This window comes from Cetorhinus maximus, unplaced genomic scaffold (assembly GCF_964194155.1).
Source record: "Cetorhinus maximus unplaced genomic scaffold, sCetMax3.hap1.1 HAP1_SCAFFOLD_123, whole genome shotgun sequence".
NCBI lineage: Eukaryota > Metazoa > Chordata > Chondrichthyes > Lamniformes > Cetorhinidae > Cetorhinus > Cetorhinus maximus.
Window position 1 is genome coordinate 77,925 of NW_027596126.1, and position 22,360 is coordinate 100,284.

The window sequence follows — 22,360 nt, forward strand, 5'->3', positions numbered from 1 at the left end:
TAAGAGTTGTCAAACCTATGTCAGCGAGTGAGTAAAGCCAGATGTACCAAGCTCACCTCTCTTTTAACTGGATCGACACCGTTCTTAAGTGCATAGGTTAAGTAAGGAAAAGCCAGTAAAACTCGAAAGTGACTGGTACTGGTCTGAACTGGAGTTCCATTTTAAAGTATACAAAACCAGTCTGGACCAGTACCAGTCATTTCCCAAGTTTTACTGTTTTTTTTTAACCTTCTGGACAGTTATATAACAGAATCGAAAATGGTAGCTGTGCTGGAGATTCTAAACTAGAAAGATAAGTGAACAGTTCAACGTGACTTTCGCCTTCTCAATGACATGTTTCGTTTTTCACTTCAGCATTTTGTGCTTTTTTTAAAAAAAAAATTCCACTCACCTCAGAATAAACTCAGTAGGAGATGAAATTTTTGTGACAATCCAATTGTGGTTGTATGACTGGAATAAGCCTGTTATTGCCCTGTCGCTTGCGTTTACATAGTGCCTTCAACATGGTAAAACATCCTGAGTTGCTTCACATGAGCGGTGTCAAACAAAATTTGACGTTAAGCCGCATAAGGAGATATTAGTTATTAAGGAGCGCCTTAAAGAAAGAGAGAAATGGAAAGACTGAGACATTTAGGGAGGGAATTCCAGAGTTTAGGGCCCAGCAACTGAAGACATGACCACCAACGGTGGGGCGATTAAAATTGGGGAAAGGCAAGAGACCAGGATTAGAGGAGCGCAGGTATCTCGGAGGTCTGCGGGGCTGGAGGAGGTTACAGGTACAGGAAAGGGCGAGGCCTGGGACGAATTTGAGTTGAAGGGTGAGAATTTTGAAATAAAGTGTTGCTTAACCGGCAGCCAGCGTGAGTCACCGTGTACAGCGGTGATGGGTGAACAAGGCTTGGAGCAAGTTGGGACAGATGTCAGAGTTTTCGATGAACGTATCTCTTCAGGTGGTAGAAGACTGGAGACCAGCCAGGAGGTGGTTAGAATAGTCAAACCCCGAGGTGACAAAGGCATGAATGAGGGTTTCAACAGCAGATGAGCTGAGGCAGGGATGGAGTAGGACAATGTTATGGATGTGGAAACAGGTGGTCTTAGTGATGATGCAGGCATGTGGCCAGAAGCTCATCTCGACACCAAGGTCGGAGCAGAATGGTTCAGCCTCAGACAGTTGCTAGGGAGAGGGAAAGAAGCAGGTGACTGGGGAGTGGAGCTTGTGTTGAGGACCCAAGACAATGGCTTCAATCTTCCCAATATTTAATTGGAGGAAGTTTCTGCTCAAACAGCACTGGTTGTTGCATAAGCAGTGGCAGTTTAGAGATGGTGGAGGAGTCGAGGGAGGAAATGGTGAGGCAGAGCTGGGTGGCGTCAGCGTGTACATGTAGAACCTGATGCAATGTTTTTGGGTGATGCCACCAAGAGGCAGCATGTAGGTGCAGTCTGCATGCAGGAATATTTGGCATTGATTTCTGAACAACCACAAGATTGGCGCGGCAGGATACTCCCCCCAAGTGTATGCAGGGCGTATCTAGAAAGTTGGACTCATCAGAGCCAGACTGTATTCATTAAAAGTGAGAATAGCCATTGAATTATTTGCCCATAATGAGATGAACATGACCAAGGTGAAATTCTTCCCTCAGAGAGGTTTGTATTTGATTATTTCTGACTCTGGTGCCAATGAAAGACGAATGATAGCATCTCAAGCTCTTATTGGTGGCTTGGCGTTTGGGTGTCTTAGTCATTGTGAATAACAAACTATAGTTCCTCTGCTGAGACATCCTTCCGTTTTAGAGGAAGTCACCAAGCGTTTGATCGTTACTCCTTGGCTACTTTTGATAGGTACAGTGTGCCAACTGAGGCAAGTCCCGTTGTGGCACTAGTGAGAGCTGGGTGAGTCAGGAGGACCATCGACTCGCAGATAACCACAGCCGGGTGGTAGCGTCAAGTGAATTGAAGGAACTGGGGCAGGATTTTCCAGCCTGGATTGTCCAGTGCCGCCTAAATTCAATGGAATTTTGGCGGGGCTTCCGCATTCCCCGGTGGTAGACCCCCACCACAGCGGCTCCGGACAATCCCAGCCCTAGTCTCGTGTGTTAAATCCAGCTTCAACATTAGGCAGGCGAGGAACATTAAAATGCACTGTTGCACCAGACCCGAAGATTAACAACATTGGCAGGTCCTTGGCATTTTTTTCCCATTCTCATTATACTTTAATGAGGCGTGGGCGTCGCTGGCAAGGCCAGCATTTATTGCCCATCCCTAACTGCCCTTGAACTGAGTGTCTTGCTTGACCATTTCAGAGGGCAGTTAAGAGTCAACCCCATTGCTGTGGGTCTGGAGTCACATGTAGGCCAGACCGGGTAAGAAGGGCAGATTTCCTTCCCTAAAGGGCATTAGTGAACCAGATGAGTTTTTACAATTAATGGTAGTTGCCATGGTCACCATTACTAAGACTAGCTTTACATTCCAGATTTATTAATTGAATTTTAATTCCACCAGATGCCGTGGTGGGATTTGAACCCATGTCTCCAGGTCATTAGCCTGGGCCTCTGGATCACTAGCCCAGTGACATTACCCCTTCCGCCATCCCCTAACTCCATTATGTTGGAGAGTAGCACGGTAAACATGTCAAGCTGCACCATTAGCCATGTGCCAACCTTAACCAGGCTTTAAGGGAAAGAATAACAGAGCCTGCAAAGTGATCTCGGGCCCAGTTTTTTCAACTCAGGAACAGACGTTTGATGTAGGGAGAACCAAAGTAACGGGGGGGGAGGAAAACCATTTGCTGATAAATGTAGACTGTCGTGGGGTAAACACGACACCCCTTTCATGGTGTATATTTCTCCAGATTAATGCCATTTTTAGAATAGGGAGGATACCATTCCATGGGTTGTACCATGAATAGATAGAGGTGAAGGAAGGTATGACCTTTTCACTGAGGTGCCAGGGGGGATTACACCTTATCCATCAACATTCTTGGCTGTGTACAGACTCATAGGTGGGTGAGGTTGGTTGAGCTGCAGGAATGTTCCTTTACTTGGAAGGAACTGTTGAGGAGTCATACGGACTCGAAACGTTAACTGTGTTCCTCTCCGCAGATGCTGCCAGACCTGCTGAGTTTTTCCAGGTGTTTTTATTCTTGTTTTGGATTTCCAGCATCCGCAGTTTTTTTGCTTTTAACCATTTCTCTTTGATTGGGAGTCTAGGACTAGTCTAAAAAAAATGCCAGGCCTTTCAAGAATGAAATTAGGAAACACTTCTCTATGCTACAGTATCTTTGTAGTGCTTGGAGTTGAAAGTATCCAACTGGAAAACGAATTTATTCCGGTTTGACTATATATAGATACGTACACAAATGGCCACAAAGAGCTGTATTAATTTGGAACTCTCTTCCACAAATACCAGTTCATGCTGGGTCAATTGTTAGTTTTAAATCTGAGATTTTTGTTGACTAGGGTTATTGTGGGATAAGGGGCAAAGGTGGCTAGATAGAGCTAGGCCACAGGGCAGCCATGATCTCACCAAATGGCACAACAGGCTTGAGGGGCTGAATGGCCTCCCCCTGTCCCTGTATTCCTCAGCAGTTGCAATGTCAATAGTTGGGGAATGATGCTTGATCGAGAAAACCTGACCGGACAAGCGCAGCAGCCCCCGAGGCAGATAGACGAGGAAGGTATTGGGCTTCACTCCTGGCCTGAAGGGTGAGCTGGAGTGCCATTGCACTGAGGAAGATCAAATCAAAAGCAGTCAGGGTTTTAAATCCAGGTCAAAAATCCCATAGCCTCAGGCACAAAGTGTACACTGGGCTTTGGGTAAGGACAGAATCCAACATGGCTTTGAAACCTCACCCCACCACCCCCCACCCTCCCCCCCGTGGCTCAGTTACTCCAGCAGCACTTAGGTCAGAGTTCGATTTTGTGGCTTTTGCATCATTGCAAAAAATGTGACCCTGGTGGGGGTTGTGGGAAACTGAGGAATGAAATGGGGGCTCACGTTAAACTTTCAGAGCCACCGAAAACGCCAATGGCAGCCAAAGAAAACGTGTCTGGGAGGTGCCAGAAGCAAGTGGTGACAATGGAGTGCCCTGTCTCTTTCAGTAAAGAATCTATAGAGTGTAGCCAGCTCCATAAGACTCTCACAGGTTGGGTGCTCCTGTTGAGGGGGTGGGGAACAATATGCAACAGGAGCAGCAAACCCCCTCTACCAGCTGTGAATATGATCCCAGGGGCTGTCGTGAACAAGCAGAATCCAAATTGGTTCATATTAAAGCATTGGTTCAGCACTTTCTAAAATCGAAGAGGTTTTTATCCTGGCTTTTTGCCTAATGCGTTTTGGTGAATTTGCATTAATTTTGCATAAATTGTTCGGTAGCAGGTGTCAGTTCTTATTGGCTAATAACCCGTGACAATATTTTATTGCTTTTCAATAAAAAGCGACCTGATAAAGCTTTTCGTCATCTACAACAATAACTTGTGTTTACATAGCACTTTATCATGGGACAAAATGTCCCAAGGGAGTGTTTTCAGATACAATTTGGAGAGGTCAGAATTGGAGGAACGCAGTGATCTCGAGGAGGGATTGTGGAGTTGGAGGAGCTACTTTAGTGCTGGAGATGGGATGGTGAAGCGTTTTGCCACTCCTTAACAATTAAGAATGCACGCACAGCTATCTGCTTCCGAACTCCAACTTCCTGTATGAAAAACAGAAAGTTCCTTTAGTCCTTATTCTCCACCAGAGGGTAATACATCTGGGATTTAGCACACCCTGCTGTCAGCCAGGTTTTATATTACAACGTTTTTTAACCAAAATGTCCTTTTACAAAAAAGCGTAAACATTAAACACAAATATCACAGATGGGAAATGGGACCTATGATCTGTAGTGTTGCAGTCAGTTCAATGTACTCAGTACTATAGAGATCAGATCAGATCTTGGTTCTCTGCTGATTGAGAGTCTGGAGGAATTGCTAGCAATATTGAAAAATGGGTTTGGTGAGCACAGAGATGAGTGACTATGAATAGTTCATTGATAGACAACTACTGTTGGACTCAATGGTGGAGTTGGGGGAGGGGGATGTCAAACTTCTCCTCCTTAATCATTGAGATTGGCCAAAGGAAGACCTCCACCCCCCGCCCCATCTCACTTCCAAGAGCTGGTCACCTTCGGCCTGTGAGACTTGGCTAAGTGTGGCTTTGCTATGAGCTGAACTTACTGAATGAGACAACCGGCAAAGTGAACTAGTAGCAGGCTTCTGTTAGGGAAATTATATAACCGAGGGGATCAACAGAGAGGCAGGAATAAGAGTGTCGGGTGTCTTACAGGGCATTGAAGTTTGAACAGTTTCCAGGTAACGGAGGGTGCTAAAAATGTTGCTGAGGAGCAGAGGGCAAAGTTAATGAGGAAAATTACTGTTTGATTGGCACCCTATAAACCACCTCGAACATTCACTCCCTCCACCACCGACACACAGTAGCAGCAGAGTGTACCATCTACAAGATGCACTGCAGGAACTCACCAAGGCTCCTTAGACAGCACCTTCCAAACCCATGACCACTACCATCCAGATGGACAAAGGCAGCAGATAGATGGGAACACCACCACCTGGAAATTCCCCTCCAAGTCACCCACCATCCTGACTTGGAAATATATCGCCGTCCCTTCACTGTCGCTGGGTTAAAATCTCTTGAGACTCCTGTTGGAAAGGTCCTGATGTAATAGCAGTGTGGGAGCACTTTGACCATTGTAGTAGTCGAAGAAGAATGTCCAACACCATCTTCTCAAAGGCAATAAATGGTGGCTTTATCGCTGACACCCGCTACCTGAGAATGAAATGTAAGGAATGATTGAATTAAAAAGTGAACTGTTCAGTTAGGGTTAACAGGAACTGGGAGGAGAGTAAGTGATGGTTTACACCCGTGCTATAGAGAAATGACCTTAATATGTTCCATTCAAAAACACAGTGATATTTCCCGTGAGCATATTATTCAGCTGACACAACCACCAAAGCATCAATCTGTGATTGACGTCCCAACTGTTAACCCCCACACCACCCTGAAGCTTTTATTTCAGGAGCCTGTGCAGGTCAACCCTCACTGGGAGCTGAATACAAGCACTTGCACAGTTTCCAGCTTAAATGGATCCCTCGTTATGGTCTTACAGGCTGGACTTACAAAGCACCCAGGACACCGAAGTCAACTGTGGACCTTACATGGTCACCACACCACCCTGCAACCACCCCCACCACCCAGCTGAGATCAGCCAACTCAAGGCAAGCAGTTGGGATTGAGGAGCCTGTATGGCCCACTAACCCACTGAGCAGGACATTAACCCTCCCCAGCTACTGTAGGCTTTCTCTGAATGGTCAGTCACACCAAGGAATGTGGCTTTCGGAAGTTAAACATACCGCAGCTGGCTGCTGTGACAGAGCAGGGAGAAGGCTGACAAATGCCTTCCCTGGGTATAAATCTCTCTATTCTGCAATGCACAGTAGAGTAGAGTGCCAGCCTCCTGTGGTGACATAGAAATACATCATTATCATGGGATTCTTTACTCTGAATAAACCCCGAGTGTTGTGTGCAGACTACAATGTCAACATTAGCTTCTGAATATTCACTAAGGCAAAGCAAATATTGTTTCTCTGCTATTCTTTCACCCACAGTAGACACAGTGACTGAGAACCTTTCCTTCCTGTGAGTGAAGCTGGGGGAGGGGGACGAGAGGGGACAAGTTGGTGAGTGGGGGGGGGTGAGATCTACCCCCATATCTCCCCCACCCCCACCCCCCACCCGACACAGCTTCTCAGCCAGTCACAAAGAGGTGCACAGCACAATCTCATCTTAACCACAGTCAACAACATCCTTGATTCTCTGGCAAATTCTCAGTCAATACTTTAATTTTCACAATTTAATGGGAGATATTAAAACTGGTAGTTACTTTCTACCAGGCAAAGGAAATAAACTCCATTCCTCTCTGCTACCCCGGGGTGGTATTTGGGATGCCTGAGCCTTCACATCGGTCTGCGGAATTGAGTAAGTATTGGAGAGACGCAAGTGCTGTCAACATTGCACTGGAGAAGATGGACTCTCCCTCTGACTGACCCCTTTGCCCCTCTTTGACACTCTCCTATAGTGACCCTCCTCTGCTTGATGTTTTAATGTGTGAGAGTCATTGATCATCAGTCCACACAAGCTCCATGCTGTATTGGTATAGAACTGTGACCACCGATAGGATGGAGTCTCGGGGTCAATTGAAAGTTTCGAAGCTGAGATTGATAGATTTCTGTTGTAGAAGGTAAGGGACCAGGGCGGATAGATATAGTTAAGATTGGGGTCAGCCAGGATCTGATGCAATAGCGGAACAGGACGTGAGGTGCCGAATGGCTCCTTCTGCTCCTATGTTTAATGTAAAATGCAAACTACCATTCTGATCCTTTGTATAAAAGATTGAAATGCGTATTGCTTGACAAAAGACATTTTGTTGAAGCTTTTTGTCTTGCACTCACCAGGACAATCACAAGAATGCCAATGTTAGGGGAAGCAACAACTTTATACTGTATGAGAAGAGAGTGCTGATTGGTTGGCAAGTGGAGTCTGATTGATAGAAATGTTGCCATGGAGAATGCACCAGTTGATAGTGACTGACGGTTAACTGTCAAGCATTGTTTGAAAGTTAAACTGGACAGCTTGACCCTGGATTGGTCAAGGAATTGCCCTGAGGAATGGACCAGTGAATGGCTGTCACTTATTTTGTTTAGCTGAAACAGGCACAATGTGTGTACATGTTCTTTCTGTCTGCAAAGAACAGGGCCCTGTGCATTAATATAGGTAGCTTTCCAATACATGCAAATGCGCCATATTGCGAGTCCGACTGACATCTTAAATTGGTTGTCAGGGTAATTGTTAGCACACTGAGGTTTATTTGTCCAATGTTGTCCAATCGCAAAATGACATTTAATTTTGGACACCTTGTTTGGAGTTTTGCAAGTACGGGCTGGTTGGGTACGGCCTGTATGCTGCCTGTTGCGAGCAGCAGAAGGGACATGTGGTTTGATACGATATTTTTTGAAACGGACAAGAGTATAACTGCATGACTTGCGAGTAATCGTATTAACTTTATATTTGTTCTCAGAACGTGGGCCGTGCAGCAAGGCAATATTTCTGGCCTCCTCCTGTTGTTACAACTGGCCCCTGGAGGAGGTTCCCCCAATTTTTTAACTTCCTGAGTAGGACCCCAGTTTTGTTAAGCTCCCGGGTGAGGAGGAATGAGCCGCCTCCCCTTCTTTATTTAACCCCCCTCAGCTGGCCGCAACAAGGTTAATTTAAAAGGGATCCCTTCCCCACATGGATACCTTTTCCCATTCCAAATGTATTAAATTTAGAAGGAGAAAATTTAACCAGGCTTTCTTGAGTCAAAGAAAGAGTAAGTTTATTAGCTACTAACACATGGTAAAAATAATAAAAATGCAACACACATGCACACAGATCAGAAACGTGGAGTTAAGAATCCAAATAAAAGCTAAAAAAGATATACAAATCAATCTTTGGCTTGTCCGTGAGGCATAGATGGCGGTACATTGTGGCTGTTAAGTTGAGTGATTCCAGTAGAGCTGACTTTGGCAGTTTAGCAGTTGGTTTGGAGGCACTTGGTTCTGCAGGGTAGCTGAAGAGGCTGTCCTATTCCCTTTTTGATTGTGGCTTCTGCTGATCAATGCCTCCAGCAACAGGGAGAGACAGAGAAACTTTGCCTACAACTGCAGGGGTGACTAGTTGGTCTTGTTGTGCTGTCACTCTCACAGCGCACCGGCACACACTGCACTGCCCTGCAGCGAGTTTTATAACCCATTCATTTTCTGTGTATTCCAGAAGAGGAATGCAAGAATGCAAGGGACCGGAAGATCCCGCCGCTGGAGTGCGACTCAAACCCAGAGCTTCTGGCTCAGAGGGAGGGATGCTATCCGCTGCACCATAAGACCCCCTCACTCCGTCAGGCTACAATGAGGTGAGGGAACCTCTAGCAGTGGGAAGCTTTGGGAACTAGAGGATCCAAATTATATGATCCTCCCGAGCACGTTGCGCCTGGCCTTAAAAAGAATTTCTGCTTTGCTTTACCGCATCAAGCGATGCCCTCGTAACACCCGGAATGGAGGCAAATAGTCTCTTTTCAAGAAGTTCATTTGTTGAAGAGTTTTAAAGGGAAAGCTCCACATTCAAAAGCTTTCTACTTCATTTGCAAGGTGTTTCCAAACCTTTTCTGTTGGCTTCCCAAACACTCTGAAAATGTCTCAAAATGACTGAACTTTAATCTCCTGTGGTTGTGGAGACAAAAGGCTGATTTGTATGTCTCAGCAGACACCCAAAAATCCATCTCCTACTGATTTACATCTCAGAATGTGTAAATAGTTCTGATATGAATGCAAGACGACCATTTCCTCTTCTGGAATACACAGAAAATGAATGGGTTATAAATAGTGGTGTAAAGGCACTGTTACATTACTGGGCGGCTTGGTGACAATGATGCAGGGCTGTATCTTTGGATTGTTCTCCAGACACCAGTGCAATCGGCTGTGGGTTCCCCAGCTCAAATTCATTCACCTCATTTCACCCACCTAGGTAAAGCTGCACAAATTTCTCCCACACTGATTGACACATCAGTCAGAGTCGCAATGTTTTTAGGCTCCAGATGTTGGTGACGATTGCAGGCGTGTCTCCGATCTGGCTTTATGCTTCCCAATTTCAATGAGTTGGGTCGTCATAGAACCATGGTATGGTTCAGCACAGGAAGAAGCCATGCTGACTGTCGTGTCTGTTCCAGCTCTCTATAACAGCTGCTCAGCTAGTCCCGCTCTCTTGCCTTTTCCCCAAAGCCAAGCAAATGTTTCCTGTTTAGATAGTTAACTAACTTCCTTTCGAAAGCCTCGATTGGATCTGTCTCCACTACACTCTCAGGCAGTGCAGTCTCAAGTCACTTCCAAATAATTCTGTGATTGAACACGAATTGGTATTTCAATTCCCAAGAGAGCAGGAGGTGTGGGAAATGTTGGTGTTTCAGCAGGATCTTTGTCAGGGTTAGGGTGCAATGTTGGGCAGAGTTGATGGAGATGAGCCCCACACTCAGCCAGAGTCAACAACCTGGTACTCAGCACTGACATGTCTTAGTGCGGTAAGACGTAGAACTGATCCTGTAACAAAAATGATCCCTTATGGAGAGCTCTGTGATAATGTGTACCTGATACACTGTGAGAAAGGATAGAAAGAAGCTAAACTCCTGCCTGTTGTTGCCCCCAACTGATGAGATGTAGCAAGTACATTTCCGTGTGCTGGCACTTATTAATCCACACTTCAGATATATGAACTAAAGTACCCTTTGGAAATTGTGATACATACCTCTCAGGTGATCTGATGTAGAAACATGGGCCATTGTACCTTAGAATTCAGGTCTGACTATCAGCTACTAACCGTTTTTGACAGCTGAACTATCTGGGGACTGCAGTTCTCCTCATGAGCACACACGGCACTTTCTGAACCAGGTGCTTGAACCGGTGTGAGTGACAGTTCCAGCAGCTCTCGAACCACTTACTTTGACTTCCAAATCAAAGGACAGGCTTTAAGCTCAGCCAATGTGACAGCTGGACATTCCAACAACCACTGGCGTAAGTCTCAGATGATATGGGGTTGTCTTCCTGCAGGTGTGGCAAGTGATTAGGAAGGCAAATGGAATGTTGTTTATTCCAGGGGGAACGGAATATAAAAGTAGGGATGTTTTGCTACAGTTGTATAGGATGTTGGTGAGACCACAGTTGGAATAGTGTGTACAGTTTTGGCCTCCTTATTTAAGAAAGGATATAAATGCGTTAGAAGCAGTTCAGAGAAGATTCACTCCACTGATTCCTGGAATGGTGGGGAGTTATCTAATGAGGAAGGCTTGGACAGATTATGTCTGTATCCATTGGAGTTTAGAAGAATGAGAGGTGATCTTATTGAAGCATATGAGATCCTGAGGGGACTTGACAGGGTGGATGCTGAGAGGATGTTTCCCCTAGTGGGAGAGACTAGAACAGGCGACACAGTTTAAAAATAAGGGGTCCCCCATTTAAGACAGAGATGAGGAGAAATTTTTTTTTCAGACGGTCCTGACTCTGTGGAACTCTCTTCCCCAGAGAGCAGTGGAGGCTGGGTCAGCGAATATTTTTAAGACAGAGGTAGATGGATTCTCGACTAACAAGGGAGACAAAGGTTATCGGGGGCAGGCAGGAAAGTGGAGCTCAGAGCCACAGTCAGATCAGCCACGACCTTATCAAATGGCGGAGCAGGCTTGAGGGGCTGAATGGCCTACTCCTGCTCCTAATTCGTACGTTTGTACGTTCATATAATCTGTCAGCTTCAGCGCCCCCCCCAATAAATTTAAATAGCTGCCAAAATCTAAGGGACACAGCCTCATTTAAATATTATAATTAGTGGCCGGCCCTCTCCGGAGCGGGTTACTGGGACGACACCAAACCTGAACTGGAAGTAGCCGTGTTGGGGGTGGTGTCGAGCATCACATATTTACCAAATTTAAAGCCTTGGTGCTTTCCAATTCATCCTCAGGGGAGTTCAAGTTACTCAGGTAGAATACGTAAGCAAGGAAGTTACCTTAAGCCTTTACAAGACACTGGTTAGGCCTGGGCTGCAACACCCTTTACTAGGATGGTACCGGGGATGAGGGACCTCAGCCAGATAGAGAGCCCAGAGTCGCTGGGATTGTTCTCCTCCGAGCAGAGCAGGATATGGGGAAATTTAACAGGGAGTTCAAAACGATGAGGGTTTTTATAAAACAGGCAGGGAGAGATTGTTAACAGCAGCTTGAAGGGTCAGTGATCAAAGGACGCAGATTGAAAATAATTGGCAAAAAAGCCAGGGGCAGGTGAGGATTGTTTTTTCACGCTGCCAGTTGTTGTAATCTGGAGCGTGCTGCCTGAAAGGGCGGGGGAAGCAGATTCGGTCGCAACTTTCAAAAGGGGAGTTGGGTAAATAAACACTTTAAAAGGGAAAAAAAATGCCGGGGCTACGGGGGAACGAGCATTGGGACCGGGACTAATTAGGGAACTCTTTCAGAGAGCCAGCAGAGGGATGATGGGCTGAATGGCCCCCCCCCCTTCCTGTGCTGGCCGATTGCTGTGGAGCTGATTGCCGCCCTGTCTTAACACCCTGTGCAAGACCCCACCAGCCTTTCCTGCTGCTGCCGTCAATTGGTCAGATTGCCTCTGTAAGCGAAGTCAACGTTAGCTGTGACGACTGGGAGCTTTCGTAACCGAGAGACCGATAAAGAGTTTTGTGAGGCTAGGGGTATGGAGCAAAGAGTGGTGAATGGAACTGAGGTCACGGGTCAGTCTTGACCCAATCAAAATGGTGGAACAGGCCCAAAGGCCTATCCCTAATGTTCCTACGTTAACATCCTTTGCACAACTTCCCAGTGCTTCTGTTGGGATATTGTTATTTCATTAACCAGCCCACGCATGCTGGGAGTCTAGATTATGCGTTGTTGGTGGAAGTGTGGTGTTCTTTATTCATTTTTTAAACAAAATCTCAGGTCCTCTCACATCGGGACCTTTTACTCAGCCTGGAAATGTGCCCACTGCGCGGACAGGACCGCTGTGTCTCCTGCCAGCGCGAGGTGGCCTCCCCACGACGGGCACCGCTACCTGTCTGCGCATGCGCGCCGCTCCACGCGGGAATGCCACCCCGCACTCCGCTACACCCAGCTCGCCGGAGAGCCTTCTAGTCCCGTCAGGTTGAGGGGTTTGCGTAAGCCAGTCGGGGAGCTGCGGGCGTGGGGCTCAATGAGTCATGGGAGGTCGTAGCCGCTCCACGTCGATTGAATGAGTTACCAGCCAAGGCCCAGAGTGAGGCGGTAAGCAGCTTCTTAAACCACCGAATCTCTGCCCGGGGCAATGTCCAACTCCTTCTTTCGGCGGCCTCCTCCGGCTTGAGGAGCTGAGGGGCGGGCGTTGTTGGGCGCAGTGTGAGCTCTCGAAATGGTCTGGCGCCAGGGTCTCGTCTGGTGTTTTCTTCCTGCACATGCTTAAAACATCTCTCAAAATTCACGGGAAAGTGTCTTTAATAACTGTTCGATAAGCACCCCGGCTGGCCCTTGGCCGCTGCCTAATCTGTCGCTCGCAATGATGTCAGGGAGTAAAACGCTAGAACTGCGCAGGAACGGGATTGGCAACGAAGGCGGCCTGACAAGAAGCCTTTGTTCATACACAGCAGCAAGTCACCTCACACCGGAGTAGCCTTGACTAAACACAAGAGCACAGCAACACTGCCATCAAGAGGACGAATTGTGGAAGCAGACATTGTGCCCTCTGCAGATATGTCCTCAGCTCCCAAATACCACAAACCTCCCGGCAACTGACAAATATAGAATCATATCGCACTGAGGAGGCCATTTGGCCCATCATGTCTGGGTCAGACCATGTTCCTACCACCCAATGAAACGTGCTGGGAAAGGTCAGCATTGCCCAGGGACCAGATTCATTAGAATAATTGGACAGGTTGCTATGTGCCCACAGTGCTGACAGAGAAGGCTGTCTGTGCTCTCTCGATCTACGCTCGTGCATCACCTAGATGCAACCTGAGCGGCAGCCGTATTTGGGAAGCTCCTCTCATCCCAAAACCGATAGCTGAGATCCCCAGTTGCGATCCACATCTTCCACTGCTGCTTTTGTCTGGCTCGTGGCTGGATGTCCTCTGCTGTGGTCCTTGCCTGTGGGAATCTGTCTGAAATCGAACCCCATTCCTGTGTTCCATTTCCGCCATTGGAATTACCATGGCCCCTCATGGGAACAGACAGGAAATAGCAACAACTCATATTTATATAGCACTTTTAACATGATCAAACATCTCCAGGTGATTCACAGGAGCATTCGAATGCAAAATTTGACAACCAGCCACATAAATTCAGGCTGATGGCCAAAAGCTCGGTCAAAGGAGTAAGTTTCCAAGAGAGTCTTCAAGGGAGAAAGACAGAGAGGCACAGAGAGGTTTAGAGAGGAAATTCCAGAGTTTAGAGTCCAGGCAGCTGAAGTACAGCCACCGATGGTGGAAGGATTAATATCAGGGATCAAGCAACAGGAGTTAGGGGAGCAGAGATATCTCAGAGGGCTGTGGGGCTGGAGGGGATTACAGACATGGGGGGGACGAGGGATTTGAAAACTAGGATATATTGATGCGTTGGTTAACAAGGAGCTAATGTAGGTCAGCGGGGACAGGGGTGGACAGGGTTTGGTGTGAATAAGGACACGGGAGCTGAATTTTGGATGAGCTCTAGGGTCGACTGTGGGAGGTCAGGCAGGATTGTGTTGGAATAGCCAAGTCCAGAGGTGACAAAGGCATTGGCAGACTGAACCGCTCGCAGATGTGCTGGCAAAAAGAGAAGTGCCGTGTCACAAAACCACAGGGTCTGTCCCTTTAAGATATTGCCGTCCTCTATCTCCAGCACACGGTTTCTCACACCGGGATAGGATTTTCCATACAGGGAACTCTCCGCTGATCCTGGAAATCTGCACACTGGCTCAGGAAGGTGGTCCTCTTGGCTGTAAAGTGCTTCGGGCCATCCTTCGTGACTCTCCCACGGTAAATTTCCTCTTGAGACTATGTCAGTCGTGTCCAGTTTTCTGGCTTCCCAGACTCTTTTCCACCTTCCCCTCTAAATTCAGCATTATTAAACTCAATCTAGTCCTGAGACAGCGTTTCAATAATAACTCCGCAGGTGTGACACCTGTTGTTGTGTGAGGGGTGGTCCTGTAATGAAAAAGGAAGCAGGCTAGTTTGGTTGCTAAGGTTGCTAACCAGTTAGATTTTTCATGCCTGTCTTGAATATTTGAACCGCCCTTTTGGCCAGTCTGTTTGAGGAAGGGGGGTACGGTGCAGTTTTCACATGAGTGGATTGAGGCTGATAAACAGTTGAATCTCAACACTCGTAAATGCCGTGCTGTTATCAGAAACGATTACTTCTGGTAATGTGTGAATGGCAAAACTCTGACGTAGTTTCTCAATTGTAGCAGCCGATGTTGGTGACTTCACCTCATAAACGTCCAACCATTTGGAATGGGCATCGACAATGAGCAGAAACATTGTTCCCAGGAAAGGTCCAACATAGTCAATGTGTAACCGCACCCAGGGTCTACCTGGCCATTCCCATGGGTGTAATGGAGCTGTCACTGGCAACTTTTGCAGTTGCTGACATTACACACAGTGCTTTACTAAACTCTCTATTTCACCATCCATCCCAGGCCACTATAGATAGCTGTGTGCTATGGTCTTCATTCGGGAAATTCCTGGATGGGCACTGTGTAGTTCAATTAAAAGTGGCTCCCTTCCCTTTGGAGGAACTATCACTCGTGCTCCCCACAATAAGGTGCCATCCTGGCTGGTTATTTCATGTCTTCTGTTGAAGTGCAGTTTCATTTCATCAGATACGGGCTCCTGTGACCAACCATGTAGCACTTGTTCTCGAACCTGAGATAGGACTGGGTCCTGACTTGTCCAGTCTCTGATCTGTTAAGCACAGACCGGCGAGGAATCTAAGAAAGTTAACAGTAAAACAAGTTCCTGTGGAACTGGGACGCGCTCATCATTTCCTTGTAAAGACAAACGACTAAGGGCATTAGTGTTTGCGATTTGATTGCCAGGTCTGTGTACGAAAGTGTATTCGTAAGTTGCCAGAATTAAAGCCCATCGTTGTATTCTTGCTGAGGCTATGGGTGGTATAGCCTTGTCCTCACTAAACAATCCTAGCAATGGTTTGTGCTCTGAAACGATTGTAAAATGATGACCGTGTATTTATTGGTGAAATTTCTTGACAGCAAAGATGATGGACAGGCCTTTTTCTATCCGTGAGTTTCCCTTTTCCGCTGTGGTGAACGTTCTTGATATGTAACCTATTGGCCGTTCCGTGCTGTCGTCCATCCGATGGGATAGCACCGCTCCCACTCCGTGGGGAGATGTGTCACATGTCAGCACCAATCCTTTCCTCTGGTCATAATGCACTAATAGATTGGACGAGTGTAACAATTGTTTCACCTTTATAAAAGCTTCTTTCTGGGGCCCCTCCCAAGGCGAATGTTGGTTCTTTTTGAGTAGAGAATGCAGGGCGGGGGACAGCACTGTAGACAAATTGGGTAAGAACCACCCATAATAGATCATCATTCCTAGGAATGATTTGAGCTCTGAGACGTTCTTTGGTGCAGGTGCCTCCCTTATGGTTCTCACTTTCTCCTCAACCGAGTGGAGGCCCTGTGAATCTACCCGGTGACCCAAATAGATTACCTCCCTCGCTTGGAACATGCACTTATCTTTTTTTAAATACACTCCAGCTTACAAGAAACGTTTTAAGACTTCTTCTAAGTTTGCCAAATGCTCCTTTTCAGTGAATCCTGTCACCAATACATCTTCTAAATAGACCACAACCTGGGGCAGTCCCTGCAGTAAGATTTCCATTGGTCTCTGAAAGATGGCACAAGCGGAGGAGACACCGAAAGGCAATCGTGTATATTGGTACAACCCTTTGTGGGCATTAATTGTGACAAATTCCCGGGAGGCATTATCCAACTCTAGTTATTGATAAGCATGACTCATGTCAGGCTTTGTGTACATTGTCCCTCCTGCCAGCTTGACATACAGGTCTTTGATTTTTGGAATGGGGTGCCTGTCTAGCTTAGCTACTTTATTAACTGTTAGTTTGTAGTCTCTACAAATTCAGACACTTTGTTTGGGTTTAAGGATGGGGACTATGGGTGCTGCCCATTCTGAGAACTGAACAGGTTGTATAACGCCCAGTTTCTCTAGTCTGTTCAGTTCAATGTCAATTTTTTCTCACAGGGCATGTGGCACCGGTCTCGCCTTCATGAAGCGCGGGGTTGATTCCGAATCCACATGAATCTCAGCCTGCAGCCCCTGGATTTTCCCCAGTTTGTCCTCGAAGACAATGGTATAATTTCTAAGTAGCTCTGGTAGCCCACTTGCTCTCAACTGGAAAATTTCAGCCCATTCTAATTTAATCTCCTTTAACCAATTTCACCCCAGGAGGCTTGGCCCTTCACCTGCTACCACCATCAAAGGTAACTGTGCCAATTGGCTTCCATAATGGACAGTTACTCTGCTTATGCCTTTTACTTGAATGTCTTCACCCGTTTATGTTTTTAGTTTGGTGGCTGTTTCTTCTAAACTTAATTGATGTTCCCCATTATTCAGATATCTGAAGGTCTGTTCCCCAATTACTGTAGTGGAAGTTCCCGTGTCCACTTCCATTCTAACAGGTTTACCATTTACTTTCACTGTGACAAATATCGATTCTGTCTTTCCAACTTTCAGATTAAACAATGAGTAAATGTCTGAATTTGTTGTTTCAGGCTCTTCTACATTGTAGATTTCATTGGGTTTCTTCTTTTGTTTACAAGCCGCTTGAATCTTTCCTTGCACTGTCTCATTATATGTCCATTTCTGTGACAATAGTAGCATGCGATTTTTTAAAACTAACAATTGCTATAAGACTGATTGTTTCCACCTCTATTAAAATTATTCCTCAATTTCACTGCTAAGTTATTTTTCTTTACTCTTCGGCCAACGGGGGCTGTTTCCCGCTTCTCGGCAGAGTCTCGCTTTCTCACGTCTCTTTCGGCTGAGGTTTCCCGCCCGATGTGGAGGATGGCGCCATTTTGCACACCCTGTATTGCTTTTGAATCTCTTACTGCACTTTCCATGGCCAGCGCTATCTCTAGCGCCTTATTGAAATCCAGATTCACTTCGGACAATAATCTTTTCTGAATAGTGTCCTCTTTCACACCACACACTAAACGCTCTCTGAGCATGTTGTTCAGAGTCACACTGAACTCACAATGTTCCGTTAGCTGCTTCAAATTTGCCACATAGCGTGCAATTGTCTCACTTGGGGTTTTATTTCGTGAAGTAATCCTGAACCTCTGCATTGTGACTGAGGGTTTGGGTTGAAAATGACCCTTCACGAGGTCCACTAATTCAACGAAATTCTTCAAACCTGGGGCACTGGGTGCCATCAAACTTCGAATCAAGTGGTTTTGCTCCCACAAGTACTCAAGAAGATCACTCACCTCTTCTCTTCCCCCGTAATCTCGCTCACTTGAAACAAGGATGTGAGGCATTCTATGTATTGAGACCAATCATCTGTGTCTGGTTCAAAGGGATCAATTCTCCTAAATTGTGGCATTTTGAGAGGGGATAACTTCTTCAATTCTAACGGAGTTTGCTACTTACAATCACTGGGTGAGGTACAGTGCTGATTTCTTTCTAACTTGATTCCTCCTGTTCAATCCTGTTTTATCCTCATCACCAGTTTGTTGTAAGGTGGCCAAGTTGTACTATTAGTGATAAGGCTGACCTGCAGACACTTCTTGGGTGGAAACATTAAGTTTATTTACAATATACTCAGCAGCAAGTATACGTGTGCTTTCAACTCCAACTCTATCTTTAACTGCTGAGGTAGCCCGTGCAACTCTCCTATTGGTTACTACAGATCATGTGATCTTGCCTAACAAGTATTATTCTTAAAGGTACATTACAGACTAAATAAAACCATAATTACTACAGAGTGCTGCACAGTTGTAGGCATGGTCCTTCTGGTAAGATTTAAACCAGGATCTACCAATTCAGGTGGATACAAAAAATTCACTGGAATTATTTGTGGGAGAGTGCGAATTCTATTGATGCCCTGGTCAACATTTCTCCCTCAAACATGTCAGCTGGTCATTCTTCTTTTGGGACAAGGCTGTGCCTAGACTACCCAGCAATAATGGCTGCGCTCCAATAAGTAACTCACCACTTGTAAAACACTCTGGGATGTCCTGGGGGATGTGCTGAAGCTCTACATAAATGCAAATTTTCTTTGTAAGGTTGTGAATTGATATTATGTGAACTGCCCTCGCCGAGAATCCGTTCTATATAATCACTACGAGATGTGTGGGTGGCATGGGAGGAGTCCTTCTCATCTCTAGTTTGCTTGATAGGTCATAAGCAATAACTGGGTAAGTGAGGGCGGTTTACCATGTCTCCTGATCATACAGATCTAAAACAGATCTAATGTCAGATTCTAGTAAGGATCACCGAAGGACGACGCTGCGGGCACTTCCCCCTGCCATACACCAATGTGCAAATGCTCTAACACCGGACATGCTAAGTTACGCTACTGCTGTTCCTCTCACTGAATCTGTTCATTGATGGAAAAAGTCACAAGAGCTGTGTTATGAAAGGATTTTGTGGCATTCATAGCCTCGCTTGCTTGGTTACAGTTAAAAACCTGGGTGGCACACTCAGTCCAGACAGAATGGATAAAAGGCTCCTCTTTATCTGAAAATAAAAGATTGTGTTATTGAGAAAAGCAGCAGCGTAGACAATATAAACATTGAAAGTACTGATAGTGGGGAAGGAGGAAGGAAGGATCAGGCGTCTATTGTCTTCACAAGGCATCTGCATGGTGCGCGCTCGAATGCCTCTAGTTCTTCCAGTCCCTCATTAGTCATAGTGCAGTCTACAGAGGGGCAGTCTGCCACGTGAGAGAGTTGGCAGGACTGGCAGCTGGCGAGACTGGCTCTTCCATCGTAAATCTGACATCCCTTGTTGCCTGTGGTAGTATCTGTACAGATAGAAACCATTGGCACTGCCCAAATACAAACCTATCAAGGTAACAGGCACATAGGCATTTTTTTTTCATTCACGGGATGTGAGCTTCACTGGCTGGGACAGCATTTATTGACCATCCCTAATTGCCCTTGAGAAGGTGGTGGTGAGCTGCCTTCTTGAGCTGCTGTAGTCCATGTGGTGTAGGTACACCCACAGTGCTGTCAGGGAGGGAGTTTCAGGATTTTGACCCAGCGACAGTGAAGGAACGGCCGATATATTTCCAAGTCAGGATGGTGAGTGACTTGGAGGGGAACTTCCAGGTGGTGGTGTTCCCATGTGCCTGCTGCCCTTGTCCTTCTAGATGGTAGTGGTTGGGGGTTTGGAAGGTGCTGTCGAAGGAGCCTTGGTGAGTTCCTGCAGTGCATCTTGTAGATGGTACACACTGCTGCTACTGTGTGTCGGTGGTGGAGGGAATGAATGTTTGTGGATGTGGTGCCAATCAAGCGGGGCTGCTTTGACCTGGACAGTGTCCAGCTTCTTCAGTGTTGTAGGAGCTGCACTCATCCAGGCAAGTGGGGAATATTGCAGCACACTCCAGACTTGTGCCCTGTAGATGGTGGACAAGCTTTGGGGAGTCAGGAGGTCAGTTACTCGTCGCAGGATTCCTAGCCTCTGGCCTGCTCTTGTAGCCACAGTATTTATATGTCTAGTCCAGTTCAGGTTCTGGTCAATGGTAACCCCCAGGATGTCGATAGTGGGGGATTCAGTGATGGTAATGTCATTGAACATCAAAGGGTGATGGTTGGATCTTCTCTTGTTGGAGATGGTCATTGCCTGACACTTGTGTGGCGCGAATGTTACTTGCCACTTGTCAGCCCAAGCCTGGATAGTGTCCAGTGTTTGCCTTAAAACAATCAATGATTGTGTCAGATCCTGACAGAATCCAAAGATTATCCACACTGTTCGGTCACTACAACAGATCCCTGACTATCACACATCTGCTTCTCATCAAAGGTAACCACCAACATAGTAAAATGCATCTGTTAAACTGCACTTCCCCTAAAAGGAGAGGAAAGGCAGTGGAAAAGCTCTTGTTTCAGCTAGCTGTCTCTAGGTGGATCTTCATAATCTTGCCAGCACTTTGTGCATGAACAATGGTCTCCAATGTTTAGTTGGGTGGCAACAGTACATTGATCACACTGACTCAGGGATGATAAATGCGAATTGTCATCATTAGCTGACAAGAGGTAGGCAGGGCCACCATTGTTTGACCATTCCTGACTGCCCAGCTTGCTAGGTCTTTACAGAGAGGGTCACTAAGAAACCATCGCATTGCTCTGGGTTTAGAATCACATCGAGGCCAGAGAAGCTTCCTTCCTTGAAGCAGATGGGTTTTTATGACAATCCGATCGTTACCTGGTCACTGTTGCTTGCTTTTTATCCCACAATTACTTTGTGACTGAATTGAAATTCAAAATCACCCATGCCTCTGCCAATCACCTCAATCCCACTCACCTATGCCCCCTGTCCTCATCATTCCCATCGGATCCCCTTCCATCAGCACAGCTGACTTTCAAATGTCCATCCATATCTACAGGTCCCTTCCACACTCTTGATCCTCTCTGTCTCTGACCCACTGCACTGCCACTTACACCCTCTGCTCCTTTGACCCCGGTCAACTACACATTCTCTCTGCCCCGCCAACAGCCCCAGGACCTTCATTGCCTTGGAACTAACACTAAATCTTTACGCTTTGCCACCTCTCTCCTTGCTTTCAGTTCTTTCCCTGAGACCTGCCCCGCTTCCCCAAATTCCTTCCTATTCTTTCTCCGGCCTGCTCACTGGCTCTGAAGTGACTGGTGGTACGTTGCAATGTCCTCTGTGAGTATTGTTGATGTGACTGCTTCTTCTTGACTCTGTAGGCGTTAACAATCCTGACCTCGAATCCTCACCCGCTCCCAGTGGGTAAAAGGCCTTTCATTCCCATTGGCTACTTTTGTCGATGTAAGAATCCCCAAAATGGAGTGGGCGTGAACAAGTTTTACACTGTACCCAGTGTGACGTTGTCACTCTTAGTTTGGCCAGAAGATAAGGAAGACTTGCATTTCTATAGCACCTTTCATGATCTCAGGACATCATAAAGTGCTTTCAGGCCAATGAATTACTTTTTGAAGTGTAGGCATTGTTGTAATAAAAAATAAGAACATAAGAAACAGGAGCATTCGGCCTCTCAAGCCTGCCCTGCCATTCAATAAGATCATAGCTGATCTTCCCCAGGCCTCAACTGCTCTTTCGTGCCAGCTCCTCATAGCCCTCAGCTCCCCGATATTTCACAAATCTATCTACCTCCTCTTTCAACACTTTCAGTGATCTAGCCTCCACAACTCTCTGGGGTAGAGAATTCCAGACATTCACTACCCTCTGAGAGAAGAAATTCCTTCGCATTTCAGTTTTAAATGAGTGTCTCCTTATTCTGTAACTATGCCCCCCAGTTTGAGATTCTCCCACTAGAAACATCTTCTCAACATCTACCCTGTTAAGCCCCCTCAGAACCTTGTACGTTTCAATAAGATCACCCCTCATTCTTCTAAACCTCAATGAATAAAGGCCTAACCTGTTTAGCCATTCTTGATAAATCAACCCCTTCATCCCAGGAATCAGCCCAGTGAATCTCTATTGAACTGCCTCCAATATGAGTATATCCTTCCTTAAATGCAGAGACCAAAACTGT